This window comes from Notechis scutatus, chromosome 1 (genome assembly GCF_049901735.1).
Source record: "Notechis scutatus isolate UNSWTSFEM ecotype Mainland chromosome 1, rNotScu1.2, whole genome shotgun sequence".
Classification (NCBI taxonomy): domain Eukaryota; kingdom Metazoa; phylum Chordata; class Lepidosauria; order Squamata; family Elapidae; genus Notechis; species Notechis scutatus.
The window spans coordinates 109,007,944-109,018,033 of record NC_142009.1 but is presented as its reverse complement, the minus strand read 5'-3'; the positions used below and the strand labels follow the sequence as shown (position 1 = coordinate 109,018,033).

Sequence of the window (10,090 nt, the reverse complement as noted above, 5' to 3'; positions counted from 1 at the left end):
GTACATATGCATGCTTCTACTTTTCAGAGGTCCGATATTGTTCTATGTACAATCCTTGTTTTATTGATTGCATGTAATATTCTAATTTTCTGAGATTGTGGATTTGGGGTTTTCATGAGCTGTAAGCCATCATCATCACAATTATGACAAATCACGGCTTGAACTATCTTGCTTTGCATGTAATGAGTCTATCTCATATATTAGGTTCACCTTTTAAGTTGAATTACTGAAAGAGATGAACTTTCGCACGATATTCTAATTGTTTGAGTTTCACCTGTATCTCTCTTCTTATTTAAATCATAAAAGATTTAAATAATTCTGAATGATAACCTTTATAGTTAAAAATGTGGGAGGGGTTGGAAATTAGAACAACATAACATTTATTGATTTATTTATATCCCACCTTTATATTTTTATAAAATATATTTTTATAAAATATAAAGGGGGGATATAAAATAAGAACTTTAGCATACGACACATCACAACATCAAAAGAAGTTTCCTGCATCAATAGCTTTGGAAATGAACAGAACTGAAGAAGCTTCTTAGATGAGAACAAGAATGGGATTCAAATTTCTTAACAATCGGTTCTTAACAACCGATCCTACCAAAGGAAATGGGTGGCCTTCGATGTGCAATAGCGGTGGCGGAAGCAGTGACAGGGGGCCTTGAGCACCTCTGCCCCACCCCGATCCTACCATAAGAAACGGGTGGCCTTTGGCATGTGATAGTGGCAATGGCAGTGGCAGCAGCAGCAGGGGGCCTTGAGCACCCCATCCCCACCCTGATCCTCCCAAAGGAAATAGGCGGTCTTTGGAATGCAGTGGCGGAGGTGGCAGTGGGCCTTGAGCACCCCCACCAGACCCCAATCCCCCCAAAAGAAACAGACCTCCATGTGTGGCGGTGGCGGCAGGGGAGCTGCTCAAGTCCATGGCGGTACTTTGGGAGGGCTGGGGGGGCTTCTCAAGGCCTGCAGCTCATTGTGCTGCAGCTTCCATGTGGTAAGGAGAGCTGGGAGAATGCCACATGGCGGCTTAGCCAGCCAGCCGAGGCATGGGATGGTTGGGGCAAGTAGATGAGTGAGGCCTGAGGAGCCCCAGAGATGGCTGCGGGAGGCCTGGGGAACCCCTGAGGTGGCCTGCAGAGCCCCAGAGGGGGCTGTGGGAGGCTCAATGAGGTTTGGGGACAGTGGGGGAAGGGCTAGCATGACTCGCAGGCTTACCTTTGAGCAGGCAGATCAGTGAAGAAGCTTGTGTCACAGCGAAAGGCAGGCAGCAATGGCTACCCTGGTGGGTGGGCAGAAGCAGGCTGCAGGCATATCGTGCATGCGCACAATGTTGCACATGCATGATAGGCATTTACCGGGCAGGGAACAGAGAAGAAGGAGAGTGGCAGGGCCAGCCAGAAATCGTAACAACCGGATCTACCGAACCAGTGCAAACTGGTAGAATCCCACCCCTGGATGAGAAGTGAAACATTTTCAAGGAAAATACCCAGAAAGTCTGGTTGCCTTTTGAAAAGTAGCTTTGGAAATAAAAACAAACTAAAGAATAGAAACTGGAAAAAATACAGATGTATTTCAGAATAGTAATTGCTAAAATTAATACTCTTGGAGAAAATTTATTTTAAAATATATTTTTTTAAAAATGTTCTGCATTTTGGTATATCATGATATAAGTATTTATGTGTGCATGGGCACAGAAACAGAGATACACATCCTTAGAGGTTCTTCTTACAATGTATATTATAATATACTTATCTATTAGATTTTTATGCTGCCTTTATTACTTATTTTTTTGATAAATAACTCAAGATGGCCAACATATATCTCCATCTTCTTGTTTTCCAGTAACAACCATCTTATGAGATGGTTTGGGCAGAGAGAGAAAGAATGACTGGTCACCGAGCTGGCTTACATACCTCAAATGGGACTGTAAGTCTCTCCAGGTTTCTATCCTGGTATCTTAACCTCTAGATAGCCTGGCTCCTTTTTTTTTTTATCTCCTTGCTGTTTCTTTCCTTCTTCTTCCTGTCCACAACACAATTTATATTTTCCTGTTTCACACAATCAGAAGTCAAAAAAACCTAGGCCTCCTAATGAAAGCCTTTGCTTAGTTAAAAGATATATACAACTCAGCTGGAGGGTGTAGGTTGTGCAACCAATTTCTCACATTGGTGAACACTTACACAAGTAATCAAATTGATTTATATCTCACCCTGAAGTGGTTGCTTTAAGTCAAGGGAGTGATTAATGAAGATGGTTATCAATACAGCCTCCTGAGCTCTTCTGGGACTAGCTAGCAAGCAATTTGTTTCAATTTGTCCTCATTTCTTTTTCTTTTTAAATTTCCTCTTTTTTTCTGTGACTGTATGTATGTATGTATGTATGTATGTATGTATACATGTATATAGATATATATGTATTTGTTTTCTGATGATAGATAGATAGATAGATAGATAGATAGATAGATAGATAGATAGATCGATCTTTGGTTATTCGGGTTTTCTCCCGCGTAAGATTGGAAGTATCTAGGCAACGTTTCGATCAAGTCACACCCCCACTAGCAGTTAAAAGGAAGAAGCAGCTGCAAGCTCACATCACTCTGAGAAGCACAGAGCTGAAGACAGAAGCCTGAAGATGATGAATGAGACTTCATCGAAAGATGATGAATGAGACTTCATCGAAACGTTGCCTAGATACTTCCAATCTTACGCGGGAGAAAACCCGAATAACCAAAGATCCACATACAAATACCTCGAGAACCTCAGAATATATATATATATATATATATATATATATATATATATATATATATATATATATATATATATATATATATATATATATATATATATATATATATATATATATGTTTTCTTAAGTTTTCGTGGGTACTTACATGTATGGCATTCAGCTTTGTTCGGGTATTTTCCCACGTCATAGTAGTGGTGCTTTTAAAGTTGTAGCAACGTTTCAGCAGAATCTCATCTGCCATCATCAGCCTCTGAGTCATTTTTCTATTGACAAACAGATCTTTTCTTGCAATGTGAACCTAGCTAGAGCCTTTGACCATTCACTCTGAGAAGCACAGAGCTGAAGACAGAAGCCTGAAGATGATGAATGAGACTTCATCGAAACGTTGCCTAGATACTTCCAATCTTACGCGGGAGAAAACCCGAATAACCAAGATCCACATACAAATACCCAGAACCTCAGAATATATATATATATATATATATATATATATATATATATATATATATATATATATATATATATATATATATATTTGTTTTCTTAAGTTTTCAGGGTACTTACATGTATGGCATTCAGCTTTGTTCGGGTATTTTCCCACGTCATAGTAGTGGTGCTTTTAAAGTTGTAGCAACGTTTCAGCAGAATCTCATCTGCCATCATCAGCCTCTGAGTCATTTTTCTATTGACAAACAGATCTTTTCTTGCAATGTGAACCTAGCTAGAGCCTTTGACCATTCACTCTGAGAAGCACAGAGCTGAAGACAGAAGCCTGAAGATGATGAATGAGACTTCATCGAAACGTTGCCTAGATACTTCCAATCTTATGCGGGAGAAAACCCGAATAACCAAAGATCCACATACAAATACCCGCGAGAACCTCAGAGAATATATATATATATATATGTTTTCTTAAGTTTTTGCGGGTATTTATATGTATGGTATTCAGCTTTGTTTGGGTATTTTCCCACGTCATTATGATTCCTTTTGAATTAATGAACACCCCCCCACACACACATATATTATCTACATGCAAACACACATTATATACACATATATCCATACACACATTTGTGTATAATGTTATATTATTACATGTATATTATATGTACATATAGTATGATAATATACATATATTATTATACTATACAGTATGTATATTATATATACTACATTATAATACAATGTAATTAACAATAGCCTCATAACGTAACGTAACATAACATAACATAACATAACATAAGCCAATTATGTGTCCTTGGACCAGCCCAACCCACCTCACAGGATTATTAGTGTGGGGAAAATAGGAATAGGAATGTGTATCAGGAATGTTAATCTGGGTAATTAGGAACAAATGCAGATTTCCACAAGTGTCATGACTTTCAAAAACCAAAAACCTTGTTGAGGAAAATTAAAACTAGAAATTATTAACTATTCTGCTTCTTTCACTATTGGTAAAACAGCACCAGTCATGTAGGCCACATCCTATCTAAAATATTTTCCTAATTAATTTGAGCATCTTCTAGTCTCCTTGTCTTCCTATCTAATAAATATTTGATTCTGAAATAGTGCTGGCCATATGTTGAGCAATATATCATTTATGACTCAGGTATCATGATAATGAAGTATTCACACTGGATTTTAACTCCAAGCTGGCTCAGAAAAATAAACATTTGCACATGTGACAACTACATCTGTGGCAAATGTCATGTCTCACAGCACTTTCTTTTTTTAATAAATCACTGCTGAGAATGACAGTTACAATTCCTAATACCTCAGCTCTTTTCAATTATACTGAAGAGTACTTTTATACATCTTTATAGTGCAATTGCCATTGCATTTACTTTATTAACTGAAAGTAACTTAATTATAAACAGAAACCTATTCTTGAGTCAAGCAACTTCAGAAATTTTTTGTTTACTTCAAACTTGCATTTCAGGGCCCGCTGATGAAATGTGCTAATCAAATTCATGGTGAATAGCCTGGAACTGATTGTTAAGTGGATTACTAACCAGTTCTAGATACTCCAGCATAAAGTTGAATTTCACTTCTGTTTGGAATTATTTAATGAGATTGTAACTGAATGAAAGACATAGTATGACTAAGTCGATTTTCTTCTACTTTTCAACATCATCCAATACCATTGCTCTTCCATTCTCCTTGTTTGGCTTAAGGAATTGGGAACTAGATTCACTTATTGTATTTGTTTCAAATGACTGTCTGAATGAATCTTCCTAAACTTTGGAATATTATGAAGAATAATTTCTTCATTTTCCCTTCTTATGAATCTAAGAACCAGAAAAGCTCAGCTTTGGAATAAAGAAATGAAGTTAATCCAAATAAGAATAGCTTGATAGAGATGGTTTTATCCTTCTTGCATTTCTTGGCAGCAAAATAGAAATATTTAAATAAAAACAGATAAAACAACAGTAAAAACAGTAATATCATCACTTATTTAATAAGTCATAACTAGAGCAGCCAATGAAAAGTAAAGAAGAAAATCAAAAGAATGCTCCATGAGCAGATAACTTTAATTTACAGTTTATTTTTAATTTTGCAGTTTATTTTAGTTTAATTTAATACAACATACTTTTAGTAGAAGACTTCCTGGTCTACATTGGAACAGTGCTCTATAAGGGAGACATTACTACAAGGAATATTCACATTTTTACAGCAACAGTTCTTATAAAAAAAATCAAGTTTGGGTAGACCTATATGGAAATAGGTGGTTCCTTATAGCAGGGGTCCCCAACCACCGGGCATGCGGACCGGTACCGGGCCGTGGAGCACTCTCTACCGGGCCGCAAAGATTTTTTTTAAAAATGGCGGCTTTCTTCACCTTCGGTGAATGCTGCTGGGATCGGGATCAAGGACACAAATGAAAGAAGGGAAGGGAGGAAGCAACCGAAGCCTGTCCTTCTCTCTGGGTCAGCTCTCAGTCGCTCTCTCGCTCCTCCACCAGCCCAGGAAGAAACTGCTTCAAAGAAGCGGGGGCTTTTCCTGTCGCCGCAGCGCCTCCGAGCGCCCGTTTCTCCCCACCCACCCCGCCCGCCCGCCCGCCCACGCGCAGCGCGTGGCGGGTTCAACCCAGTGCTCTGTTCTGCCTGCCTGCCTGCCTGCCTTCGTTAATGGTTGAATCGGAACAGCTTCGGCTGAGTAAAAGAGGCGAATAGTTATTATTCTCAGCGAAGCTGCTCCCAAACAACCAGAAACTAAGGCAGGCAGGCACAGGCAGAACGGGACACTGTGGATTGAAGCGCGCGGCGTGGGCGGGCGGGGTGGGGGTGAAACGGGCGCTTCGAATAGCTGCGGCGACAGGAAAAGCCCCCGCTTCTTTGAAGCAGTTTCTTCCTGGGCTGGTGGAGCAGCGAGAGAGCCGAAGCCTCCTTCTCTTCTCTCCCCCGGTCCTTGCAAAATTTTCTGCTTGAAACCGGGTCCCTGGTACAAAAAAGGTTGGGGACCACTGCCTTATAGAATCAAATTCTAAGCCATTTATAAGTCAGCACCAACAGTTGGACAGCTGATCAATAGCCAGTGAAGTCTTCAGCATAGCTAATATATGTACATGCTAAGAAACTCCAATGAGTAACCTAGCCAGAGGACTCTATAGTAACTGAAATCTGTAAAACAAACTCTCAAGAGAAGTGCCATATGGAGTATATTACAGTAATTCATCCCTGAGGTTACCAGTACATAAAATGCTGTGGTAAGTCCTGCTCTGCCCAGGAAAAGTTGTAGTTGTAAAAATTGAAATTGTTCCCAAAAGTTTCTTAGGTTTTTAATAACAAATTCTCTAGAATAATTCCTGCAAAGGGAAAGCAATGCCATCTAGAATAACTAATTTCTTTTGGAAGATGAGGTTCTTGTTGCTCTCTGAGCTTAGCTATTTTCTCTTTCTCTCTTTTTCTTGGAAGATCCTGGAACCACTTCCTTACCAGTTGTCAGCCTTAAGCATATTTGTTCTCATCTAGCCCACCACTATCATACCAAGTGGTAGAAATTAGATGTTCTACCTGACTCTAGCTAAATAATTAAACTGTTTTGTACTTGGCTGGAGAACCATTAAGAAATACTAAAAATATATGCTAGGAACATCTCAGAAAACAGCCATAGTAAAATGCTTCTGTATTATTGCCATAAAAATTACATAGATGTATCTATACAGTCAGCAAGAATGATGTTTGATAGGAAGGAATCTTTAACTTTAACCAGCAGTACCATCACCACCATTATGTTGCATTAATTTTAAATTCCTTAGATGTCTTAGTTTGGATACAATGCTAAACAATTTCCTATGTCAAACAATTGTTCATATAATATTTAATTATTGATGTATTAGTTTGATATCCTGCCTTCCCCCCTCCCCAGGATCTTAAAACTTGCTGAACTCATATCAACTATAAACTCATATCATCTATAAGCTGTGATATGCCCTGCTTTTCCATTTTCACTTAACTTCTATTACATTTCCTTTCAGATTGTTGTTAAACTATTTTTTAATTTCTTTTTCTATATTCTATTTTTTTTTTTTTTTTTTTGCCTCCTTGGAATTTTCATGGCTGCGTTACTATTTCCTGCTTTAGGTACTTCCACCATTTTGTACATCTTTTCTCTTCATCTTCCCTGCTGTGAGGTCCTTATAGTAGTTCAGCTTAATATTTCTGGGTTTTTTGGGAAAAAGAAGCCAAATAACTGATTGGAGTGGTATAGAGAATAAGGATGATGACCTTGATGGAGAAACTGGTGCCTAAAGAAAAAAGCAAATTCTGTCACCTAAACCAAAGGGCCTGGAGCATTAAAAAAAAAAACACCCTAAAAAAAGAGCTGTCAGATAACATTTAGAAGTGGCTCAGTTATTGTCAGCCCCTTGAGATAAGAAACCAAAGTTATGAATGCTATTATATATGCTATTATAAAGTTTTTTTAAAATTTATTTATCTAATTTATATAGATGTTACAAGCAAATGGATTTGAGTGGTGTACAACAAAACTGAAAGAATAAATGCAAAAACATTTAAAAACCCCCAAAGCAGCTAAAACAAGAATAATAGAGGAAGGAGCATTAAAACTAATGAAGCTAGCTCACCCATCTCCTGGGGACCCCAGGCTGATTGGCACAACAGGTCTTCAGGGCTTCTTGGAAGTTGAGAAGCAATGAGGTCTTCCTCATATCCAGGGGGGGGGCAAAAGATTCCACAGCACAGGAACCACAACACAAAACCAACACTTGCAGATTATAGATAAAAGGACTATAAAACATAGAATTGCACAATACAAAATGGAAAACTATAGAGAGATAAATAGAGAGAGTTAAATAATAGAAACCATAGAGGTGATAGGGTAATGTTATGGATAACAGATCCATTGAGATAGGATTAGGACCTATCAAGTAAAATAATTAGGTTTCAAATATAGTAAGAGACAAAATTATTATTATAAGTGAAGGAAAAAGATTGACAGATTTTTCATTAAAAAAGTTCCTTTATACAGAATTTGTTTGTTTCTCTAACTCTGGTTGTTATCATCTCACAAATTAACATTATGATTTCATACCCCTTTGAAAGATCTGCAGAATGCTTCTGAGAGGGGTTAGTCACATCTCTTCCTTTCCTGGAGGAGATACCAACAACAGTATTTTTCTTATTTGCCTCATTACTTAGGTCTAGGTGTGTTTGGATCTTTTCCCATGTAAGATTAAGAGTATCTTGGCAATGTTTCGACGAGGTCCCAGTCGCTATCCTCAGGCTGGTGCTTTTGGCTTCATGCCATGTAAGCAGTGTGTGATCGGAGCTGCCGTCTCTCTATAAATACTGGTGGTAGGGGCTGGTGTGCTGGGCTTGTTGGCTACGCTGCTGCCTCTTGATTGGTTGATGAGTTGATGTTGGTATAATGGGCTGTGTGATGACCTTGTGAGTTTTGTTGTGGAGACTAGAGACTGGAGAAACGCCAGAAACCCAACCCTTCCCCACAACAACACATGAAACAAACAGTACACAACATACCAGACAGAACCCTTACCATAGCAGAAACCATTGTCCTTTCCAAAGGATTCAACTTTGAAGTCGCCCCCAAACGCATCCCCACTGAAAACATTATATGTGGAGTTGAAGCTAGCCTAACCAAAATCAACCCAGATGCAGCCAACAAAATCAGACTTGAAGTTACCAACGTCCTCTGCTCCAGCAACCCACCCAGAAGCAACCTACACAGAGAAGAACAAAAAGCACTCACCAACCTGAGGAAAGACAGCAACATAGTCATTCTCCCAGCAGACAAAAGCAACACCACAGTCATAATGAACACATTGGACTACCACTCCAAACTATCCAACCTACTCCAAGACCCCGCTTACAAAACCTCTGAATACTGACCCCACCACCTACCTAGAAAAAAACCACCAAATCCAAAATAAAAGCATCTCCCATCAGTGAAGAGATCCAGCAGAGAATCATCCCCAGAGAAAAATCATCCAGATGCCCTAAGCTCTATGGCCTCCCCAAGATACACAAAGAAGGAATTCCACTCAGACCCATAGTCAGCTCCATAGGCTCACCTCTACAGAATCTTGCCAAATTTCTCGCCAAACAACTCCAGCTCTACACAGAATCCATGACCTCACACGTACAAAACTCCTTCCACTTCATAGAAACAATAAAGAAACAAAACCTACAACCCAGCAACCAACTCGTGAGCTTCGATGTCATATCCCTTTTCACCCAAGTACCCATCAAAGAAGCCTTGACAGCCATCCAAAACAAATACAACCCCCCCAAACACATCCTAGATCTGACCAACCACTGCTTATCCAACACATACGTCATCCACAATGGACAAAGGTACAAACAGACAGAAGGAGCACCTATGGGATCACCCCTCTAACCCGTCATCGATAACCTATACATGGAACACTTTGAAACCAATGCTCTAGATAAATCTGAACACAAACCCAAACTCTGGCTTAGATATGTAGATGACACTTTCGTAATTTGGCCACATGGGAAAGAAAAACTGGACAACTTCCTCACACATCTTAACAACCTACACCCCAAAATACAATTCACCATGGAAGCAGAAGCCAACAACCAACTTCCCTTCCTGGACGTCCTAATTTACAAAAAACCCAATGGCTCCCTTGGACACACCATCTACTGGAAAAAAACACACACCAACCGCTACCTAAATGCACAATCCCATCACCACCCTGCACAGATCAACTCTGTAGCCAAGACCCTCATTTCCAGAACCAAACGCCTAGCTGACAAAGATCACCTGAGAACAGAACTACACACCCTCACTAAAGTATTAATTTCCAATGGATTCCAAAGAAAAACAATCA

The 10,090-nt window shown here is 39.2% G+C and overlaps 1 protein-coding gene across 1 annotated transcript in view; it reads left to right on the top strand.

Annotated features, from left to right (window-relative positions):
* Positions 1–10,090, top strand: part of GRIK2 (glutamate ionotropic receptor kainate type subunit 2) — a 506,307-nt gene that overhangs the window by 319,288 nt on the left and 176,929 nt on the right. The gene's annotated exons all lie outside the window — the stretch shown is intronic.